The following is a 25,513-nucleotide window of genomic DNA, read 5'->3' on the forward strand; positions in this document are numbered from 1 at the left end:
AAATGTGAGCAACGCTCAAGCGTCCCGCATATGAATTGAAAAGCCCTCAAACACACTCACAGTTACTTGTAAACCCTCTCCAAAGTTTGGATTTGACAAATACGATTCTGTAGGCTCCGGAGAATAAAATTGCAGGCCCTTTCTTATGCGCTCCTTAACACCGTTCACGGTCATGAGGATCCGATTTATCATGATACCGAGTATGTGGACGTATATAGATCAGCCAAAAGGCCAAACCTAACTCCTTCAGCGCCATCTGTATTATGACTCATGTCGGTGCCAAACCAACGACCTGAAATTTCGGTTCTTATTTAAAAGTGCATTATGTCCACTTTAAATTACATTAGCTTTTATCCTAAGATTGCTCAGATAGTGTACGTGGATAGAACGGAAGTCTAAACGAAAAGAACCCTGTTCGGATGGCGCAGGTGTATATAATAGCATCTTCATAACTTCGGTTCGTAATGCAAACAATGTTTGCACTGCATTCAAGGGTGCGCAGTCCTTCCCTTAGTTTCATAAACATATATAATGTCCTGTACCATTCCAGCAACTTCCTCCAAGGAATGATTTGAATCCTTTACATCACCCATTTCAGAGAGACATAAACAAACAATGCGGGTAACAGCCTTGTATCTTGCAATCCCCAGACCCAGAGCTCTTTCACTTTCCTTACTTTCAAAAGATACTACTGGATTGTCATGATTAGCCTTGCAAGACATAATAAGTGTAAGCAAGGTTTTACGAAGGGACCATAGACCATCTTTACTTTATTTTGGCATGTTGATAGATGCATACTGAAAAATGGCATAAACACTGGCTGTAATTTCGTATATTCTGCATGCAGCATAGAATCTACAGGAGCAGAACGACCAATATGAAGAAGAACCCTCAATACAGCCTTGGATGCATTGGGGTTGTCATGCCTCAACTCCCATAACAGCTTCGGAAACAAATTGACCAATTCCCTTTGAAACACTAGAAGAAGACTATCTCGTACATCATGAAAAAACATGTTTTCAATTGAAGAGAGGTATGAGAGCTTCATTGTCGAACTTGAGTTACACTCTGCAAATGCTCGTGTAAAAGCCTTCAATAGCCTTTCTTTCCAGTCTACAGATACATTCAGTATGAGATTTGGAATAAAAGGAACTAAGGAAACAACATGCTTTTCAAAAAACCGTTTTGAGTCTGCTGGCAGCATCTGGCCCTCTAATGAATTCTCCATGAATTGAAGAACTCTTTCAGTAGGAAGACAATTAATGGCAACCCAATTTGTAATCTCCAAAGCGATCTCACAAATACCAGTATTTAAGGTGACAAATCGTTCTTCAACCTTATGTGAACACTGAAGTGATGGACTAAGAGGAAACAGAATAAGCAACCGGTGTATTAGGAAAAGCAGCAAAGCCTTGAGCCACTTCTCCATTACCACCTTGATTTGTATTGCTGATGTAGTTCCAGTTGATAATTCACTTGAATCATACGCTTCCATCCTTCTCATGCATTTGAATACAAGGTTTAACCCCTGAAGTATACAGACCATACACTCAAGACAAGCACTATCAGGAAAAGGCACTGAGCACATCTGTGTTGCTACAAACGAGCTTAATGCACTTCTTCCTTGAAAACGCTGTCACTGCTCTCACCTGCATTTCTGGAGGGAAGCAAAACTCTGTACAATAGGCATGCTAGGATTTGGGCCTCCACTGAAAACTCGAACAAATCCCCAGTTTCGTAGCACGCTACGAAACCACTCAAACAGGTAGCGCTGCGAAACTGCTAAAAAGAATTCTGGCGCTGCGAAAACACCCTGTCTTTAAGCTAGGCTAAAAAAAAAATTTGACAACAGCATTTTCAGTGATAACAATTTTCTTGAAAACCTGCAAAAACCAGAATTATTATGAGTCGGCAGGTTTGAGGTCCCTGCCATTATTTTTGTGTTGTTTTTTCTCTTTCTTTCTTTTTTTATTTTTTTTTCCTTTTTTTTCTTTTTTTTTTAAAGACAACTAGGTTGCCTCAAAGGAAGTTTTCATCCTGGTTGCCTGCCCTAGGTGCCTCAAAGGAGTTTTTCACCCAGGGGTCTTTAATTTTTTTCTTTTTCCCTTTTTTTTTCAATCTTGGCCCCCTGAAGGAGGTTTTCAACTCAAAAGTTGACCTGAGGTGCCTCATGGAGGTTTTCACCTAGGTACCTTTTTTTTTCCTTTTTTTCTATCTTTTCAAAGATTCAACAGTATTTAAGAATTTGGTGAGCTGGAAGCCAAGACTCATTCAATCACCATTACTGCCTTACTGATACTACCGATGAACTCCTCCTTTAACAAATGATTTTTGTAGACTTTCAATATATACCCATTAACAAGAAAGGGGATACCTCATTCATCAATGGTTCTTATCTAAACAGCCCCATTATCATGGAACTTTTCTATCACATATGGGCCTAGCCATATGGTCAGTAACTTGCCTTTGAAATCTTGAATTTGGAGTCATACATCCGAGCCCAATCGCCTTCTTGAAATAGTTTGTCTCTGATATTTTTTTCATGCCAAACCTTTCTTTGTACTTGAGTCACCTCTGTGTGTAGGAGGGCTTGCATCCTGAATTCATCTAACCCATTAAGCTAGAGCAGCCTCTCTTGTTGTGCCCTTGTAACATCTAGATCCAACTGTGTTGTCATCCTTAAAGTGTTGTACTCAAACTCAATGGAGAGAAAATCCTTCTTCCCATATACCAAATCATAATGGGTGAAGCCAGTGGTTGTCTTCCAAGTTATATTGTAGGCCCAAGTGGCCTCCACTAACCTATCAACCCAATCCTTCCTGTTGTTGCTCACCACCTTGATTAGAATGCTTTCCAATGCTATGTTGGTAACTTCTACTTGTCCATTAGCCTGAGGGTGGTAAGGAGTGGACTTCTTGTGCTTGATCTTATGTTGGCTTAACATATTCTCAATCATGTGTGAGGTGAATTGAGTGCCTTGATCAGTGACTAGCTCTCTAGGGTATCCAAACTTGTAAAACACATTCTCCCTCAAGAACTCAACCACTTTCTCTTCTCTGGCTACCTTGACATCTTTGTTTTCAGCCCACTTTATTAAGTAGTCAGTGCATACAATGATGTAATTTTTCTTTTGTTATAGCACCATTTACCACTCTTGGTAGATTTGATGCTTTGGTTATGGCCTAGGGCAACCCTTCCTTTCCAAACTTGGTCCAAATTCTAAAAAATATTGTTTTATTTCCCATACACTACTTTCCCTGTGTTAAAAGCATGTACACGCGATTCAGTATATACCCAACCCACTTATATGTGTTAAAACACTAAAAAATAAATAATCTCCTTAAATTCAGGCGGATTTCACAGGTTTTACCTGTTACTCACCTACTATATCCTGTGGCCCAACCGTTTCCCAACTGGAAAAAAAAAAAAAAAAAACAAAACAAAACAAAACAAAAAAACAAAAAAAACAAAACAAAAAAAAAAAACAAAACAAAACAAAAAACAAAAAACAAAAACAAAACAAAATCAAAAACAAAACAAAACAAAAAACAAAAAAAAACAAAAAACAAAAAAGCAAAAACAAAACAAAAACAAAAACAAAAAACAAAAAACAAAACAAAAACAAAAACAAAACAAAACAAAACAAAAAAATAAAAACAAAACAAAAAACAAAAACAAAACAAAAACAAAAACAAAAAAACAAAACAAATTAAAAAAAAACAAACAAACAAAGAAAACAAAAACAAAACAAACAAACCAATTTGGAGAAGTATAAATAAAACTCCATGGGAAGGCCTAAGGGGAGAAGAGGTGAGATATTGATATTATAGTTGACTATATCCCTGATCGAGTCTGAAGAAATCCATGTGCCTACTACACTCCCAAGTTATAGGAAACCTTTGTTTCCTCTTTTGAGATGTCCTTCATCCCTCTTATGACATCCTTGTGTGTATCAATGGAGGAAGATTGTTGCGGCTGGGGCTGGACGGATCCAGAGGGTGGTTCCTCTTGGAGCCAGAGGAGAAAACAAAAAACAAAAAACAAAAAACAAGCTAACTGATTTGGAGAAGTATAAATAAAACTCCATGGGAAGGCCTAAGGGGAGAAGAGATGAGATATTGATATTATAGTTGATTATATCCCTAATCGAGTCTGAATAAATCCATATGCCTCCTACACTCCCAAGTTATAGGAAACCTTTGTTTCCTCTTTTGAGATGTCCTTCATCCCTCTTATGACATCCTTGTGTGTATTGATGGAGGAAGATTGCTGAGGCTGGGGCAGGATGGAGCCAGAGGAAGACTCAGGTTGTAGTTTTCCACATTTCATTTAGTTTACATCAATAAAGAAATGATGTTTTTTTCCTGGTATTTATTGTGTTTACACATTGATCCTTGTTATGATTTGCTTATAAATCTTATGTTAATGCTCAATTGCTCATTTTCTTATATGATCTAACACATATGTCATGAACATGATTTCTATTACTGATGTTTTATATGGTTTTCTTGAATAAGTTACAGGTTTTAAAGGCATCGGAAGAAGCAGAGGTTTTGGACCCTGCATGATCGACCTTGAAAGTAGGACCTCCGAGTAATACCACTACTTCCCAATTCAGTAGTTTAAGCATTTAGACTATTTTTCTACACATTTCTTTCTATTGTATGCCCTCCACTATGTTGGGATTTTCAACCTAAGACCCTAGGGTGTTTCCACCCGCAAAAAAATTGGCAACTCCACTAGGGAAAACATTCTTGTTTTTCCTAGTTTGGGTTATTTGTTCTTGATCAAGGTTCGTTTTCTTGATTTCTTGTTTTTACAGTGTCAATGACTTATTAGCTTCCCAGGCATCAAGTTTGACTTTTTGGATCGGGCCTTGATTTCTTGATTGATATTTTGATACGCGTTCTTCTAGGGATACAGTAGTGTATACAGGCTTGTTTCCTCAAATAGACTCGTGTATACGTGAGTTTCCTGTGTTTGAAACGTGTGTGCATGCCTCTGTGTCTTTAAACAGTCACGTATACATAATTTTGAATTGATTTTTCAAAATCTCTTGCCCAGTTAAGTCTCTTGCCTAGTGACTTTTGTTGTTTTCTGGTCATCCACTATTAGTAGAACTTTATTCTCTTACAAGTTTTCAATTTCGAATCTCCTTCTCAATAGAAAACCTATTTGGCCTAGGATTTATTTTTGAGTAAGGTTTTAGTTTGTGCCTTGGGTTCAAGGCTTCTATCAGAAGTTCTTGATTGTTCTGGCTTTCTAGAACAAGAAATTGGTTTTAGTTTCGTTTATAACCCAAATTTCAAATTGCTTTGCTTTGCTTTCCCTTTTGGTTGACCCATTTTGTTTTTCATGATTTTTGAGTGTCTCTTTGGAAATATTGAGTCTTTCTTGACATTTTGTCAGTTTGCTGAAGTATTTTTACTACTATTCATATTAGTTTGTGCAAGTTTGTAATCCTTTCTCGTACCAAGTTTCATTTTATTAATGATTTGTATAACTTGCAAAGTTCAAGGACTCTTTGTTCTTGTTTCTTGATCTTTGAAATTTAGTATTCTGTTTGTGACCTCAAAAATTTCTTTGGGTTTTTAAAATAAAAATACAAAAACACAGTTTTTTCTTTTCTTTTTCTTTTCAAGCTTTTGGTTCTTCGGTTTGTTTTCTTTTGTTTTTGAGCAATTGTGGCCTTTTTCAATTTGTTTTTTTTTGGTTTTGGGTAAATTTGTTATTAATTTTTTTCCCTCTTTATTGTCAAGTTGACTTATTGATCTTATAAAGAAGCACATTTTCTTATCGTATGAGTATTCATAGAATCTTGCATCATCATTTAAATTTGCATTAGGTTAGTTTGCATCATAAGAATTCTTAGTCTTTTTGTTAGATTTTGAGTGTGTGTGGAGTGTTTCTGAAAAAAAGAAAATAAAAGAGTATTTTTCTTATATAAGTTTTTCATTGAACCAAGTAGATATCCCTTTTCATCGAAAGAAAATAACTGCATGCATATAAGTTTCTATTGATTTCTTTCACGTCGAAAACACCGTAAGTTTCATTCTCAATATACCTTTGACTTAAAGAAAAGCCCTCTAAAATCAAGTGATTTAATAAAAAGAACTAGAACTTTTTTAATTTGTCATTAACAACACCAACAATTTTAAGTCCTTTAGGGACTTGGAATAGGTGAGTGGAGAGTTAACTCTCCAATGCCACTCAAACTATCAAACATAGAAGTTGAATAATGAGTGAAATCCAGTGTCATTAGAAATATCGGGAAATCTCTGTGACTAGGAGTTAAGCATGAGGGAGAGTGAAGACAAGGAAGAGAGATACCCCCTCTCCTACTTGTTGGATCCAGCCCCGAGACTATTTCTCCCAACTTTTGATATGAACTGGTGCCTATAGTTTCCACTCATAGGGATCACATAGGTGGTTGTAGAGGGGAATCCCATGGCACCTGAGGCAGACGTTGCATCACATTCATTAGTACTTATGGAGGGTACCTTTGTGAAGCTTGGGTGCCTGCACTAGAAAAGGCTTTTGTCTAGAGGTCAACGTAACTGTTTCTACTACCTTCGCTAGTAGGCCTAGGTCGTCATTATCCTAGACTATTTTCAGAAGGTCCTTGATTTTCACTTTCTTGTATTTTTGTGTCTGGTCCTCATCACCCGGAGTGGAAATACTTGAAAGCAGTTTGATTGACTGTATCTTTAGGGACTTTTTAAATAGTTCTATTTGCTCCTAGTCGGCCTAGCTTTATAAATTTTTTGAGTCTTTAATTAGTTCTCTTAAAAATAATTAAAAGTGGTTGATCGACCAGTTTATTGATCTAGGAGGCTTCATGGGCTTTCACCTACGAGTGTTGAGCCTTCTTCTAGAAGGCGTAAGAGCAATTTTTCGGTGATTTCCAATCAGTGGTAGAATACACAATGAAGATTGATCCTTCGGATGAAGTTATTGATTCATAGAATAGACCTTTTATAGGTAGAGAGTTGGAGAGGAACACTCCATTCCTTTCTAGAGTCCTCTTCCAGTCAGAAGACGTTATTCAAGTTGAAGAGCTTCCTGAGTCTCCTTTGACTCCTAATTATCCTCTTCCTCCTAATCATCAGGACATTTTATTATACTTCGAGACTCCGACCAACAGGCCTTTGAGCCCAGGTCTATTTTGATATTTTCCTTCGATGACCATTGCCGGGAGCATGGCTTCCACCATGAGTGCTACTAGTATGAAAACTCCTTTATCAGTACAAGGAGGAGGAATGATTCCCATACCTTCTGTTACTCCTAGCACTGCAATATTTGTCTCTACCTCTATTCCATCTTTGAGTGGGGGCACCCAACCTTTTGCCTCTGGCACTGGTTTTATCCCCAGTTTGGTCAGATAAACGCAGATGCCATATATAAATGGTTAAATTTGCTAGAGGGTTATTTTTCTGTTCATGAATTTTCGAGTCGGGAAAAGATTGTTTTTTCTCTTCTCAAAGCAGCCCTCCATGTCAAGGACTGGTGGGAAACCTACTGCGAACAGAAGGATGAAAATACCGGCTCACTATTTTCAGCCACACCCACCTGGAATTCATTCCTGGATGCCATCAAGGAGCAGTACTACCATGTCGGAACCTATGAGGATGAATACATAAGGTGGACCACGTTGCGGCAGGGAAGGGACCAAGACGTGCCGGAGTTCACCAATCTTCCATACCCTTCGCACAAAGCTGGGTATCAAGGATTCGGAGCAGCATTTGATACTCAAATACCGCGGCTGCTTGCACAAGTACATCCAGGAAGAAATAGAATTCCTGAACATCTCCTCGCTCGGCACAACATACCGATATGCCGTCAAGGTCGAGCAGAAGTTTAAACAAAAGAAGCGAGACTTTGGATCTGCGAATCTGAAGCAAGGGAAAGGTGCCCCTAAACCACAGAACAAAGGACAAAGCCAAGGCAGGGCAGCCCAAGACAACTCACCAAAGCTGCAAGCAAAGAACAGCACCGCGAAGCCAAAAAAGGACACGGGAAAATGGTGTGAGTTCCATAAGAGCTCCACTCACAACACAAGTGAGTGTCGGGCCAAGTAGTCACTGGTGGCTGAGCTAAAGGTTTCAGAATCAGATGCATGTTCCGACTCTAAGTTAGAACCCGACAAGGGGAATGACAAAGGGAAGCAGATCATTGATGTAGATCCCAATGCCACTGTTGCTACCGCCAAGATCCAGAAAAATGAACCCGAAGATCCAGAGGAGGAGGAGCGTCTCTTCCACTCCCATATGTGGGTAAAGGTCTCCCCGCTATAGTTCATTGTCAATAACGGGAGCCAAAAGAACCTCATTTTGGCAGAGGTCGTGAAGTGGTTGGTCTTACCGACCACAGCACATCCACAACCATACACCATCAAGTGGCTTCACTAACGACGGCATCTTTGCGTGAGCCAACAGTGTCACCTTCCATACAACATCAAGCCCTTCATGGATGAGGTATTGTGTGACATTGCTCCCCTTGAAGTTAGTGATGTATTATTAGGACAACCATACTTGTGGAAGCGACATGCTGTGTATGAATCAAGGCCCCGTGCTGTTATTATTACATTGGGAAACAAGTTGTACAAGATACCAGATGTAGCACCACCTACCGCCATCTCTTTGATTACTGCAAAACAATGCAGTAAGCTCATTTCCAAAACCAGGAAATTTTTTTTCCTAATGACACGCCCTCAAGGAAAGAAGAAGACGGTGGCCACGGCCTCCAGACAGGGCCCCTCCGTACGACAACTACAGATGGACAAGGTCGTGGAAGAGTACGAGGACATCTTCACCTCCCTCGCAGGGGTTCCTCTGCATTGTCAGGTCAAGCACTCCATCGATCTGACCCCAGGTGCGCCGCTACCCAATGGACCAATTTATCGGTGCTCCATTTTGGAGAACGATGAAATCAAGAGGCAGATTCAGGAGCTCCTACAGAAAGGTCACATCCATCCAAGTTCATCACCTTGTGGAAGCCCGATCGTGTTGGTACAGAAGAAGGATGGGACTTGGAGACTCTGTATTGACTATCGGGCGCTGAACAAGATCACTGTCCATAATAGGTACCCGATCCTATGGATTGATGACCTCCTGGACCAACTAAAGGGGGTGAAATATTTCAGCAAGATCGATCTGAAGTCAGGATATCACCAGGTACCAATCAAACCCTCTGATGTGTGGAAGACTGCCTTCAAAGCCAAGGAGGGCCTTTTTGAATGGTTGGTTATGCCTTTCAGATTGACGAATGCTCCTGCAACCTTCATGAGGCTAATGGATGACATCTTACGGCCATTCACCAACTCATTTGCAGTGGTATACTTGGATGACATTCTGATCTTCAGCCAGAGTTGGGAAGAGCACCTCCACCACATCCAACAAGTTCTCCAAACACTACGGCAACACAAGCTATGTGCCAATTTGGAGAAATGCACTTTTAGCATGACCCAGGTTCAGTATCTGGGATACATTATTGATGAACAGGGGGTGCATGTGGATCCAGCCAAGATCCAAGTCATTCGGGATTGGCCATCTCCAACCACTCTGACAGAGCTCCACAGCTTTCTAGGTCTTGCCAACTTCTACAGCAGGTTCGTGTTGGGGTTTTCTCATATCACTTGGCCCTTGAGTCAAGTCACCAAGGGAGGCGCGAAAGCAAAATTCTTTTGGTCTGAATCTCAATAGAAGGCATTCATAGAGTTGAAATATCACCTTTGCACGGCACCAGTGCTCACGCTACCAAATTTACAACAACCATTTGAGGTCGAGACAGATGCCTCTGACTATGCTATTGGGGCAGTCCTTACTCAACACGGGCATCCAATGGCATATCACAGTGAAACACTTTCAGACACAGTCTGGAAGTATCCCACTTATTATAAAGAGATGTATTCCATTGTGGAGGCCTAGCAACAATGGAAGCATTACACTTTGGGGAAGGAAACGGTCATCCACACAAACCACTGACCCCTACAGTTCATACAGACCCAAGGGAAATTGCAAAATGATCACCATCAGAAGTGGTCTACATACCTGCAATAGTTCCATTTGAATATCAATTATAAGAAGGGCAGCACCAATAATGTTGCAGATTGCCTCAGTCGACCACCGATCATGGGATTAACCACTGTGCTCAACTCTTGTGGGCACGAGACTTCTAATTGGCCACTTCTCTACAAAAGCGACCCAGAATTCAGCCACACATACCAGACACTCTTGGAGGGTCAGAATGTTCCAGATTTTCACCTCTAGGATGCCCTGTTATGCCACCTGGGTCACCTTTGTGTTCCTTCAAGTGAGCGTGCCAAGATGATTTGGGAAGCACACTACAGTCGGGCTGCTGGGCATTTCGGGGTCAAGAAAATGGTGGCAGTACTGTAAAAGTATTTCTATTGGCTGAATCTTCGACAAGATGTTGGGAAGTACATCAGATCATGTGCTGCATGTGCCATTGCCAAACCAACCATCAAGAAGTAAGGCCTCTATGCCCCGCTGCCTACCCCTAGTCAACCTTGGGAATCCATCTCCATGGATTACATGTCAGGCCTTCTTTCCACTAAGCATGGAAATGATTGTGTTTTTGTGGTCGTTGACAGGTTCTCGAAGATGGCCATTATGGCGGCCTACAAGAAGAATATCACAGTAAAAGCCACTGCTAAACCTTCTTTGAATGAGTGTGGGAGCACTTTGGGATCCCACGGTCTATTGTCTCAGATCAAGACAGTTGGTTCCTTAGTACATTTTGGTCCAGTCTCTAGTCAATGTTGGACACCAAACTCACTATGTCCACAACCTTCCATCCTCAAACTGATGGCCAGACAGAGGTTGTCAATAGGATGATTGTGCACATTCTGCGCATGTACAACTCAAACCATCCACACACATGGGACAAGAGCCTCCCCTATGTTCATCACAGCTACAACCGAGCTCTTCACAGCTCGACTGGACACAGCCCTTTTTAGGTGGGCTTAGGATTCCAGCCACTATGCCCCATTGATGGCCATGCCACTTGCAGCTACTCACACAGATTCGGCTCATTTCCAATCTAAAACAGACAAGGCAACCAGCTTCATTGAACACATCCAACATATTCGCCAGCAGGTCCATGACATTCTGGAGAAATCAAATTCCAAGTACAAGCAGCGACATGATCAACATCGGGTGCCACACAAGTTTCAGGTGGGCGACAAAGTTTGGTTGCATTTGCAAAAGGAACGCCTTACTGGAGCCTATCAGAAACTGAGACCACTCAGATATGGTCCTTACACCATTACTAAGGCTATGGGAGATAATGCATTTGAGCTCAACATTCCCCCATTCCTTGGCCTGCACCCAGTGTTCAATGTGGACCGCCTTCGGCCATACTTTCCACCATTGCTAGACACATCCGACATTGCAGAACATCTCACACCCACAGAATTAAATCCAGATTGCATGGAACAAGCTGCAACTGATCGGATCATGGACACATAGATCAAGAACACTTGGCAACAAAATATCCAATTGTATCGAGTTGTCAGAGCAGGCCAACTCCTTCACTAGGGCAAGTGGCTCACCAGGGACCAAGTTCAGCAAAAGTTTCCTCATCTCATGGAGGAACTCAATGCAATGGGGACCATTGCTTCCTAAGGGGGGAGGAATGATCCAGGTGGATATTGGTGGCCACCTGCCAAGTCCACCTGGACCCCCACCATTTTTTCTCTCAACATTTTCAGTTTCCTTAATTGTAGCACAACTTACTATTTTTAGCAGTTTTTCGGGTCCTAAACTTCCGGAGCCTTTTTGAGGCCCTAAATGACGTTTTTTAGGAAATCTGGGGGCAACATGGGTCCATGGACCGATGTTTCCCTTGCCAAAGTGGTAGTTCTTGGATAGATCTTTCTAACTAGCTATGGTACGCGTCAAACAAAGATCGTATGCCAAAGTTACGACCTCAGGAAGTTGATGTACCAATTTACCCAAACGAGGCCCACAGTTTGGTATTTCATCTTCTAGGGTTAGGTTTTGGAATGTTAAGGGTTTTCCATTGTTTCTCAACAATAAATAGGCCTTCGAGCCTCATTGTAACACAGTTCAGAGGCATGTAGCCACGACATCTCTTCTCAGAGATAAGCTACCATCGCCCTAGCTAGTTCATTTCCATCATTGTTTGTAAGAATATATCAATATTTTACATTAATGAAATGAAGTATTGTTTCCACTGCATATATGTGTTTATGGTTATCTTTGTAATTTTTTGCGTTCTTGTTTAAGTCCGGATCACCTTTGGAATGTCAACCAGTGCAATTTCTTCGGTTCCATTAATTTTTCCATCAGCTTCCTCGATGTCTATGACTTCCATGGCAAGTGTGTCAGCTTCTTTTCAGGGTTTCCTTTTTGGGAGTGGTCATATACCACATTCTAACCCATCTCTAGGATCAATACCTTTTACCTCCACGGGTCAAAGTTATAATCCTTTCCAAGGATGGACGAACCCTATTGTTAGTGGACTTGGAGCCAGGAATCAATTCTCTTTCGGCTAACTAGGGAATATGCCATATTCCTCCATGAGTTTATTCCAAAGTTTTTCTCCCTACGCTCATGCATGGAACCCTTATCAAGGGCTCTCTACTCCGTTTAACCTCTCTAGGGGGAAATTTCACTGGATATAGAAATTTGTCGGCAAGAGTTGGACAAACTCTGATTTTTTCAATGCCGCAAGTATCTCCTTATGGTTCATTTTTTCCTGCAAATCACTTTAGGCAACCTAGTGCCTTCACAAATCCACAGTACTCTTTTCAAAACATTGGGAATTCCACCTAGACCGGGTGGAATCCTCAGGGTCCTCCACAATTACCTTTCCTGGCAATGTTAAACTTGCTCGACCTATCTAAATTGATTAATGATCTGATTAGATATAACCTGGACATGCCTCCGGTTCCAACCAAACTTCCCTCAGATATACCCAAATTTGAAGGGAAGATTGGTGAAGATCCGGACGACCACATAACCACTTTCCACTTATGGTGTTCATCAAACTCCCTGATAGACAATTCAATTGGGTTGAGATTATTCCAATGTACCCTAATTGGAAATGTGGCTAAGTGGTACATTGAAATCCCAGGGGGCACTTTCGTTTCATTCGGTGATTTTGCCACAATATTTTTAAACCATTTTCAGTTTCCTGTTCGTTATGATGTTGGAACTAAGCTATTAGATAATTTCCATTAGGACCAGGCAACCCACATTTTGGATCATATCTAGGAATGGGGGAGAAGGAAGAGGCTCATTAAAGTCGATATTCCACAAGAATTCCTTCTTGAATGATTTTTTAAACCTTTACAACCTGAGATCTCTAAGGATGTATCACTCTCTGGTGTGCTCACCGAAAAACAAGCTATTTTTAGAGCCCAATAGCTAGAAATTATATATTCTCAATCTGGGGTTCTTCAAAAAAAAATCCTGATGCTCCTGTCATGCGGAAAGAGTCAATTTTGCGGACAAAACCGACCTCCCTAGAAGCCAAGGCTTTCTAGTGACAAACAAAACATTCAAGCACTATCTTTCCCTAAATATGCATTTAAAATACAAGCAACCAGGTGTTTAAAGCATACCTTTAGTCCAACGCTGTTTGTAGCAGCCAAGCCTCTCCAATCCAGATGAGCTCCTCCTTCCCTTTGAAACCTGCATTCACTAACAAGCAAAAGATTACATAGCACCTGAATAACTCATATAATAAAACATATTCATCATAAAGACCAAGGAGTTTATGAAACAAATTATATATAAGAACTTGTTGAGAAAAATGAACTTAATCGTATTAATTGGAAACAAAAGAAACCATTACAACCAGTGCCTTGGTGTTGTGCAGGTCCCTCCCAGGGTCCAGCAAGAGTTCTCTTTTACTTTGATCAGCTCACCCACTTCCAAATGAAGCTAAGAAAGGATTGGAATCTCTCCTCTCAAGCTCTAAAAGGGAGTCCTAATTTCAGCAGCATCTACCCTTAGGAATGTTCAGCTTTCAACCTCCCCTCCCTCTGGCCCAATGCCTGTATTTATAATGCTTTGGAGGAAGTTAATCAGGTCCACCATCAATGGGATAAGCCCCTCTTTCAATGGGATAGCTCCCCTCTTGATGGGATAAGTTCCTCTTTAAAAGGGATGCATGAACCATCTGGAGGCGCTCAATCCACGTCAAACCATCTTCTAGAATGCTCTAGATTCGACCACAAGTAATTTTTTTGAAGTAAAACTCGCGCCTTTTGACCTTTACAGGAGTACGCACCCACCCCTTTACAGACAGAGCGTACAAGTACGCAGGTATTGTGAACTTGAGGTGCGTACATGCAGGTAAGGTTAAGAGAAACTGCGTAACCAGAGTTAATTGACTTTTTAAGGACTTTCTCTCTTTCTTGGAGTTTGACATGAGGAGCAGAGGTATAAGACTTGCCAAGGAGGACAGTATGACAGTTGATGGAGCCATACCGACTGCAAATAGTCATGGTGACAAATTTTAGTGTAACAGCTCCTAGGTCCAAGGTTGATTTAGCCAAGTTAAGGCTAGGTCTTGATCATGTCGACAGGCTAGTCGGATCGATTAATGCTAACACGGAAAACCTACTAAATCAATTGCAGCAATTGTCTTTACAAACTACTTCTTATATGTAGGCATCGCCATCAGTGCCTATGCCTTCTCAACCTTCATCTATAAATGTCATCCAAACTTCTAACCCCAAATTAAACCAACAGTCTGATGGGAAGAAGAAAGGACGAGGTAGGAAAAAGAATCAGGATGGGAAGGGTAATGAAAACAAACACGGCAATGATGTTGGAGGGGTAAAAAAGAGTCTAAGAATAAAGTAAAGTTTCCATGCAAGTTATATAATGCAGATAATTTGACTCATCTTTTCCCTAAGATTCAAGATGTTCAGCACTTATTGATTCAGCAGGGGTCTTCTAGCTCTCAGGTTGTTCTAACTAACCCTTTTCCCCAAGGGTAGTAGTTACTTGTTGGCCCAAACTCTAGTACCGTACCCCCATTGGGGGCAACCAGGAAAGGGACAATACATCAAATGTTTACATGATGAGTTCACATATTGAGGTTGCTACACGGTCACGTGATTATGGTGAATCAAAATCATCTAAGGCTAAGCTACCCCTGATGTTTCAGAGCCACTCCATATGAGGCTCGTAGTTGAGTCTATACCTTGGATGCCGAAAGGCTCCAAAAAATGCTCAACCATTAACCCTAATGCTAAGACATCCCAGAGCTACTCTATTGTAGAAGATCTAGCTCAAATTCCTTGTGTTATGTCAATGTTAAAGGTACTCTAATCGTGCCCAACACAAAGGAGTGCATTGCTCACAGTGATCGAAACAATTGATCCAAAAAACTCTCTTGTGCTTACATTCAATATGTCAAACATCAAGAAGAGACTCCCACATCATATGGCTTTTTAGATTAAATCTATATATCGAAAGACCAATATCTTTCGAACTGTAGTTGATGAGGGAGCTTCCACATGTGTAATGTCCATATCATGTTGGAAGGTTATTAGATCGCCTCAGGTTGTTCCATCACCTACTCTATTATCAGCATTTGATGGTTATTCTCATAGACCGCATGGGATCATTCCAACATTTCCCGTCTGTGTTAGGGGTAAGGTGGTAAATATTAAAGTAGAGATAGTTGATACAAATCTGGATTACAATCTCCTTTTAGGTAGAAATTGGATTTACGAGATGGATGTTATTATATCGTCATTATTTCACATCCTTTGTTTTCCTCATGAAGGGAGAATTGTAAAGGTTGATCAGATGGATTATCCTCCAGGTGACTCCAATGCATCTTCTGAATCTACTGTTTCGTTAGTGAAAAAACCCAAGAAGCATATAGAGAATTTAGGAGTTGGAATGTACTCTTCCTTAATGGGTACCTTTTATTTTCCTACTCCTATAGCTAGAATTAATGTTATTTCATCCTCTAAGGCACCTTCTCAAAGAGATTTCTTTAGAACTCATTATTTTTCGAATCCTTGGCCCTTGCCCTCTTCTACCACCACATTAGATGAGGGGTAGGTAAGTGGAATGGCATGTCCTATGTCTGCAGTTGAAATTGGTTATCAGTCTATTGTTAACATTGTAGACTCCGATCCTACTCCTTTTTCACCAGAGGTGATGGATGGGGATGCGACTCCAACCTAGACTCTAGATTCGACTTTGGTCCAAATTGCTTAGATACTGTATTTCCATCTGAAGAAGAAATTATAGAAGAAATGATGGGTGTTGAAATACCATGGAATGATTTGCATCATCGTTCATATTTCCTCCCTCATTTTCAGGAAGTAGAATCAAGTTTGTCCAGTTCTTCGTCCACTAGTGATATTCATGTAGTTTATAATGCTTTGGCTCCAACACAGTTTTCTGCCAAAGGTAGCACGTATGTTATTTCACAAACTGTTCCAGTGAACATCTATAGGAATCCCAACATTATTGAAAATGTCTTCATTGGAGCTGACTGTTCCCCTGAAGAAATTCAAACTTATACTAATCTCTTTAAAGAGTTTCGAGATGTGTTCGCTTGGTCTTATGAGGAAATTCCTGGGATAGATTCATCTATAGTCCAGCATGAGATCAATACATGTGAAAATTTGAAACCTCTTTGTCAGAAACTTCGACCAATAAACCCTAAAAAAGCAGCAGCTATCAAAGTTGAGGTTGAGAAGTTACCTAAGGTGGGTTTTATATACCCTGTTCCTTTAACTGAGTGGGTCTCTAATCAAGTCCCCGTAGACAAAAAGCAAGGAACAATCCATGTATGCATTGACTTTAGGGACCTAAATAAGGCTTGTCCTAAGGATAATTACCCCACGCCTTTTATTGATCAAATTATTGATGAATGTGTAGTTAATGAAATTTTCTCATTTATCCTAAGGATAATTACCCCAAGGCCTTTATTGATCAAATTATTGATGCATGTGTGGTTAATGAAATTTTCTCATTTATGGATGGATTTTCTGGTTATAATCAAATTACTATCCATCTAGAAGATCAGCATAAGATAGCTTTTATTTGTCCCTGGGGTGCATTTGCATATAAAAAGATGCCTTTTGGCCTCAAAAATGTTGGAGCTACTTTTCAAAGGCCATGTCATATGCTTTTCACGATATCAATCACATTATTGAGGCTTATTTGGACAATTTAGTTGCTCATTCTCGAAAGATAATTGATCATCCTAAACATCTTCGATTGATTTTTGAACGATGTCATTTTTATAAAATCCGGTTGAATCCAAATAAGTGTGTTTTTGCTGTCACATCCAGTCGATTTTTGGGATTCATCATGTCGACTAAGGGGATCCACGTAGATCCCTTCAAGGTTTAGGCAATACTTCGGTTGCCTCCCCTGTCCTCTATACGTCAGCTTCAGAGTCTCCAAGGAAAATCAAATTTCTTGAGGATATTTGTAGCCAGTTATGCTAAGATCACAAAAGGATTTATGAGATTTCTTAAGAAAGGGGTCCCATTTCTATGGTTTGATTTCGCTCAAAGCTCCTTCGATGCTTTGAAAACATCATTAACCTATTATCCTTTATTGAGTCCACCTGATTATAGTAGAGACTTCCTTTTGTATCTCCCTGTAGCATAATCAACTATTGGTATGGTTCTGGTTCAAGAAGGTGATGCCTTATGTGAGCACGTAATCTACTATATGAGTCGAGGCTTAGTAGGTCCTGAACTACGCTATTCTCCCATTGAGAAATTAGCTTTGGCATTTGTCCATGTTGTCCAGCGGCTTAGACATTATATTTTTCTTCGAAAATATTTCACCTTAGTAGTCGTCAATCCATTTCACTTTGTTCTCAGCAGGCGAGTGATTAGGGGCATGGATTGTCATTTTAGAAGAGTTCCACCTCGAATTCATGTCGGGTAAGTCTAAGAAATATTTATTATTTTCAGATTTGATCTCAGAGTTGCCTTGTGAGGAAGAAATCATTTATGAGGAAACTTTTCCTGATGAACATATATTTCTTATTTCCTTGCAATATCCTTGGTATGAGGATATTATTATATATCTCCAGACTTTGAAGTTTCCACTCTCTTTTTCCAAGGATGAACGTAGAAAGTTATGTCACCTCACTAAAAGCTATATTATTATAGGTGACACTTGTTTAACCTTAGAGAAAGCTGAGTTTGTGCTTAATGATTTCCACATTGGAGCTTGTGGTGGTCATCTATCTAGGCTTGTTACAGCCCAAAAAAAAATTGTGTGCAGGCTACTTTTGGCCTCCAATCTTCAAAGACTATATTGAAGCGATCAAGAGATACCATCCATGTCAAGTTTATACTCAGAAAATGCATGCACATCCAGCTCCACTTTTCCCTTTAATCACCATTGATCCTTTCACAAAGTGGGGTATTGATTTTACTACTTGTAATCCACCTTTGGCATGAAATCACAAGTATATCATCGTAGTCGTAGACTACTTTACTAAGTTGGAAGAGGCTATGCCTACTTTCAAGAATGATGGTGAAATGGTAGCCTTTTTTCTCTTGAATCAAGTTATTTCTCGATTCGTTATTCCTAAACAAATTGTCACTGACCATGGCAGTCATTTCCAAAATCAAATGATGTCTGAATTGGCTCTCAAGATGGGTTTCCGACATGAGCATTCATCTTTGTATTATCATCAAGCCAATGGGCAGGTTGAAGCTGTGAAAAAATACCTAAAGATAATCTTGCAAAGGACAATTAACAAATCTCGATCCAATTGTCACATCATGTTATATTTGGCACTTTGGGAATATCGAATGTTAGTTAAGACTGCCACTGTTTTTACTCCCTTTCAACTAGTTTATGGATTGGTATCCATTTTTCCTGTGGAATGTGAAATTCCTTCCCTTAAACTAGTTGTTGAACTTCTTCCTGATACTTCTAGTCTCGAAGAACTCCTCATTCATTTGGAACATCTTGATGAGCAGCATCGAGATGCCACCTTAATCAACGAAGATCATAAGAAGAGGGTAAAAACTCAATACAATAAAGTTGTTTGTCCTAGAAATTTTTCTGAAGGTGACCTTGTCCTAGTCTACGACCAATACAAAGATGCCTTGGGGGTGGGAAAGTTTAAATCTATGTGGTACAATCCCTTCATTGTCAATAATTTTTTGAAAAAGGGAGCTTATGAGTTGATTGATTTCAAGGGAAACAAGTTGGCAGAGCCCAGAAATGGGCTTTACCTTAAGAAGTACTTTGCTTAGGCTTAGGCCTAGCATTTGATTGATTATATATATTGTATCTTTGTACATATCTATCTATCAGTTTTTAGTGATGTCGATATTTTTTATCTGCTTTGGCAGGTATTGATGGATGATTTGATATATCTATGGTTCATCGATGGTGCCAGTAGACACATCCAGAACCTTGCTTCTGCGGCTTGGGTGATTTATTATCCATCTAGCTAGTGGTTGGTTTCAAGAGGCATATGTATCTATCCCACTTCAAATAATATCGCCAAATATACTATTTTTTATAGACATTTTTGGGCACTGCAACCCCAAGCATAAAATGTCCATAAACCAAGGAACAAGGTCAACTGATTACAGCTTCTCCCATAAGTTCTCCATGAAAAACTGCTCAGAACTGGTCAAAACAAGATCATTTCAGCTGCTCCATAGGCAAAGTGCATTGCATCTCACCTAAATACATTGTGTGGGTGCATTGCATTTCAAGAAGCCCTTCTATGGGGTGTGATGGGTGAGAAATGACAAATGGCAGTGTCATTCCGTGAGGTGGAGAGGCATGGAATATTCCAGAAACTTCTCCTGTGACACTTGCCTCTCTGAATTCGACCAAGGATGAGTAAGAGATCATCAATCTCCAAGTGGAAGCAAGAACTATCAGAGGGAAGACACTAATCAAATCACAAGCTGACTCATCTCCCTTACAGATATCTATATATGGATCCCTCATCCCAGAGATCCAGGGGGCTGGAATTTTGCATATTGTAAGGAATTGTTGTTGGTTTCTTGAGACAACATCATAAGTGTTGGGTGATCTAAGCTTTGTATGAGGTGAAGAAGGGTTTACTGGCTGAGAGGATGATGCTGGGTCAGAACAACTGGTTGTAACTCCCTTGGCTCTTTCTTGTTTATCAATAAAATCTATTCAAGTTTTCCTCCATACTCTTGTGTCATTTATGCTTTATGCATTTGTATGGTCAATTTACATCTGATCCTAGATTGTTTGTGATTATAGATCCATGTTCTTGTATAGTGTCATGCTACTGTGATCCTACAGGTACTCTGTGAAGCTGGGCATACAAGGGAGCAAGTAGCGAAAGGCTATCAAGAGAGAGAAGAATCGAACTAGGAGATTAGCGCAAGACAGAGGTTGGTCTTCTTTGTTCTTCTTTCATCTTTATTTCATAAAGGAAAAACGAAAGTAGCTTTACTTTGTTTGTTTCTAAGGTAGCTACCACACCTTAGTGGGATAAGCAGTTCTGTGTAGACACTTTTCCCTGTAACACTATTGTTATTAATTTACTATATGAGGCAATATCTCTTGGTATTGATTCATTAGTAGTTTATTTGGATTCACAATTGGTGGTATCTCAACTAAATAACATCTATCATGTGAGATATCCTTATTTATATCTCCAATTTCTGAGAGTGTGTTTATTACAAATATCATTTGTTTATATCACATTTGTGCATATTCCACAATCAAAAAATTCATTAGCAGATTCTATCGTTAATCAAGCATTAGATTGGCATATAAATCATTCATCACATTAAAACATCAAAAATAATCAAAGTATCATCTGTATATATATGATCATCATGATAAACCATCTTTATAAAGATAGAGTTTTGTGTCCAAAATAAGATACAAAATTAGGGCTTATGCCCAGCATCATGTGTAATCAAAAAAGATTTGACCATCTATCTAGCGATCCTTCTCAGGATGAGTGGCAAGGAAGAAAATGATGGCATTTTCCACTCACCAAAATAGCACACCTAATCTCGTGGTACTCTAACCACGCGTCATTGAATCTCCTCTGGTAGGTCCTTTATAGCCACCATAAGTACTTGGTGAGTTAACCTCACCAAGTTTTTTTGGACTGCATGGAGGGTCCTCTCAGTCTCTGCTATGGCTCCTTCAGTGTCTCTTCTGTGACGCCTGTGTCGAGGAAGACCATTAGGTCTCACTGGCCCAACATTTGTGTCATGATCAATAATTTTTAAGTGTTTTGTCTCATCAAAAATATTTTTTGTTCATTTATACTTAAAATCCAAAAAAAATCTTATAATTCAAAAAGTAAAAACCATTTGTACCTATGGTGCCCCATGTTGCATCTAGTGGCAACACTAGATCTGGATCTCCTCTGAAATCCATTCTGACATAAGGGTAGTCTTCGACTAAAATGACCTGTTGTTCCCACCAAAGGAAAAACTCATCATCAAATGTAGTCATAGGGACCTCACCACCCCCTAGTCATTTCATTAGGTTAGCCCACCTACCCATCTGTGGATCTCTTGGGCTACTGATGGTGGATAATACCTTGGGATGAAGCCCAGGTACTCTCTCAAAGAAGAAGGAACACAAGATGGTTCTGTATCCAAAGTTCTTTGTTTCACCCTTTTGGATATAAGTAAGTTGTTTTTTCATATTGGCTAGCAGAGGTGTACACCAATCAAAGACTGTAGTGAGACAATCCACTGCAAGACTCATTGAAACATAAGAGGATTGATGTAGAGCAGCATAACCATTTACCCTGGCTATGGTAAAAAGAAGGATTTTCAGTGATAGACTCTCTACATGCTTGATTGGAATCTGGGTTCCAATCTTCTCGGTGTTTCCAGGACAGTATATGTGGACGTAGTCTTCTACACTAAGACTACCTCTTGTCCTTCCTGTTGAGTGGACCCTCTCTCCCCTCTAGGAAAGACCTGTAATGAAATAGATATCCTCTATTTCAATCCTCAAGGGCATCTGATCAATCACAAAAGAATCTTCTTCTGCACTCCAGTAGTGGATTAACATCTCAAGCAACCTGGTATTTGCCTTCATATTTGGCATTTTGAAAAATTTTAACAATCCACATCCTCGTAAGGCATCTAATGCATTTTGATCCTCCATTACTTGATTATGAATTGAACTATGCTCTCTTTCACGCCAAGTAATCGACATCCTGCAAAAAATGATGTTTTGAATCATTAAAATAGTGTTTTTCAATTTTGAATTCATGCACACTTATTAACACAGTCACATTTAGGGCTTTCTTATATGCATATCACATGTATCCAACCCGCATGTACGCAGAGTGAAATTTTTAAAAATAATTCCTCGCGGTCAAATTTGTGACAAAACATCTAAAAAGCAATAAAACTTGTTAAAAACTCAGTTAAAAGGTTACCTGGAAGATTTGAAGTAGTTTGAACGGTTGAATTTAATGGAGGAATCTTGCGTGGTTTTTCTCCACAACTCCTTCACCCAATTGCTCAAAACACAAATGAGAAATTGTGAGTCAAAAAGTCTTTATATAAGTTTTGAAAAAATATTTTTCTAAGAGTATATTTTTTTTGTAGACTTTTTGACCTTTTGGCTTGGAGTGTTGGGATGGGTTGTTTTTACAGGATACTTTGGAGATTTGTTTGAGAGATTGCTTTGTTTCCATGACTACAGACCCGTCATGGTAGGTATTGTTTTCTTACTGGCATATAGGTTAGGGAATATCACTTTCCATTGCATTTTGCATACTAGCCTCAATACTGTGATATTTTTTCCATAGGGTCGACCCCATCATGTCTTGGTTCTAAAACCATTTTCACTAGATGACTTATAAAATCATGATATGATGGTAGAGACAACCTTTACAAGGACATATTAGTTAGATCCTCGCTAGCATATGTTTCCCATGATGCTATATTGCGTAGGCTCGGGAGTCCTCTTTAGTCTCGCCATGACTTGTGCATAGAGGACTCATTCTCTTTCTTCTTCACTATTTTTTTGGATTTATACCCTAGAGGCTCCTTTGTATTGAGTTTTACTACTGCATTGCATGTTGACCATTTGTACCTTTTGGCCTTTAGCCAGCTTCACTTGTACTCATGTTTAAGCCACCCTTTGACCATGTCTTTTGTGAAATCAACCTTGCAATCACTTAGCATCTGCAACTTGCCACCCTTTTACCCATGGAAAGAACATTCCTTTGAGTGCCAATAACCAGTTTTCGTCACCTTGCATTGAGCATAGGAATGTTCCCCTCCAAGGAACTAGTACATCTATATTTGGACACTCGTTCTTTCCACTATACTATAGCATTCTTTTATTCTTTTTCAGGCTTTATGAATATGAAAAAGACAAAAAAATTACATATCCCAAAAAGAGCGGGAACGGGACATTATTTCCATACTTGATGGCAGCTAGATTCAGTTGTGTCACCCTTGAACAAATCACTCTAAAAATAAGTCTTTCCTCCATTGGGATGGGCTTTAGTTTGACTTAGGAGAGCCTTAACCTTGTTATTGAGTCAGTACTCCTCCGATTGGTTATCTATTCTAATCATATGGAGAGTTTGCTTATGCCTCCTGCATGACAAACTTATAAGATTTGTTTGAGAGATTGCTTTGTTTCCATGACTACAGACCCATCATGGTAGGTATTGTTTTCTTACTGGCATATAGGTTAGGGATATCACTTTCCATCGCATTTTGCATACTAGCCTCCATACTACGATATTCTTTCCATAGGGTCGACCCCATCATGTCTTGGTTCTAAAACCATTTTCACTAGATGAATTATAAAATCATGATATGATGGTAGAGCCAACCTTTACATGGGCATCTTAGTTAGATCCTCGCTAGAATATGTTGCCCATGATGCTATATTGCGTAGGCTCAGGAGTCCTCTTTAGTCCCGCCATGACTTGTGAATTGAAGACTCGTTCTCTTTTTTCTTCACTATTTTTTTGGATTTATACCCTAGAGGCTCCTTTGTATTGAGTTGTACTGTTGCATTGCATATTGACCATTTGTACCTTTTGGCCTTTAGCCGGCTTCACTTGTACTCATGTTTAAGCCACCCTTTGACCATGTCTTCTGCGAAATCAACCTTGCAATCACTTAGCCTTTGCAACTTGACACCCTTTTACCCGTGGAAAGAACATTCCTTTGAGTGCCAATGACCAGTTTTCATCACTTTGCATTGAGCATAGGAATGTTCCCCTCCCAAGAATTAGTACATCTGTATTTGGACACTCGTTCTTTCCACTGTACTCTAGCATTATTTTATTATTTTCTAGGCTTCATGAATATTAAAAAGACAAAAAAATTACATATCCCAAAAAGAGCGCGAACGGGACATTATTTCCATACTTGATGGTAGCTAGATTCAGTTGTGTCGCCCTTGAACAAAGCACTCTAAAAATAAGTCTTTCCTCCATTGGGATGGACTTTAATTTGACTTAGGAGAACCTTAACCTTGTTATTGAGTCAGTACTCCTCTGACTGATTATCTCTTCCAATCATATGGAGAGTTTGCGTATGCCTCCTGCATGACAAACTTATACAAAGTTACCATATGCTACCATGTAGTCACATTTGAGTTGTGCTTTTGTTCAAGGGAAGTAAACCTGAGTCGAACTTTTTGCGTTGTCCCTTGACATATTTTTTAGTCAGACATCCCTGGTTTCCAGAGTCATGTTCATTATCACGTCAGCTATTTGGTCCTTTGCTCGTGCTGGTTTCCATTGAATTCTTGCTAGTGGGTCTTTCTCTTATCGACTACGACAAATTGCTTTGAGAGCATATCTAGAGCCGCACCCTAGCCCTCTTTTCATTATTGATAGGTCACCTTGTGCTCAACATCAATCAGTATCATGGGTCTTTGACTAAGACGTTTCCCTTGTGTTCGATGTTAGCTTTCATTATCACACATTGAGATTCATGCAATACCTTGGTTTCCATTTGACCCTATTGGTGGATTCCTCGCCTCTATGTCAACTTTCATTATTGGTTAGTTTAGATGGTTTCTATCGTGCGCTAGCTACATCTTGTGTACTGATGAGCCTCATCATTGGGTAACTATGTGGACCTTAATTCACCTCCTAGCTTAGTCAAATCAACTCTCCTCACAATTTATTACATGTTTTGATTATATTTTGTTTAAGGAGATGAGTTAAAGTGAGATATTATGCCTAGTGGACTAATGTGCATTGAATGCAGGCTTGTGAGAGGAAATCAGGGAATTTTGGCCAGATTAAATGTTGAAACTCGAATGGGACAAGGAATAGAGATTGTAGGAGGTAAATCCTCCTCATTTACTCCTCCCTCATTCAAATATTCCTCCAGCAATTACACTATCTCGGAGTACAAGCAGCCAAGTCATGAATATCAAAAGGCAGTCGAGCAAGTGATAGTCAAAGAGTTATTTCATCTCGAGTTTGGGAGCCAAGCCTCCATAGATTTAAGGAATTTGTTTGAGACTTCATTAGTATAAATAAAGAGGACTAGAGC

The sequence above is a fragment of the Pinus tabuliformis genome, chromosome X (assembly GCF_031772625.1).
Source record: "Pinus tabuliformis cultivar Carrire ecotype Pingquan chromosome X, CPIR1, whole genome shotgun sequence".
In the NCBI taxonomy this organism is placed as follows: Eukaryota; Viridiplantae; Streptophyta; class Pinopsida; order Pinales; family Pinaceae; genus Pinus; species Pinus tabuliformis.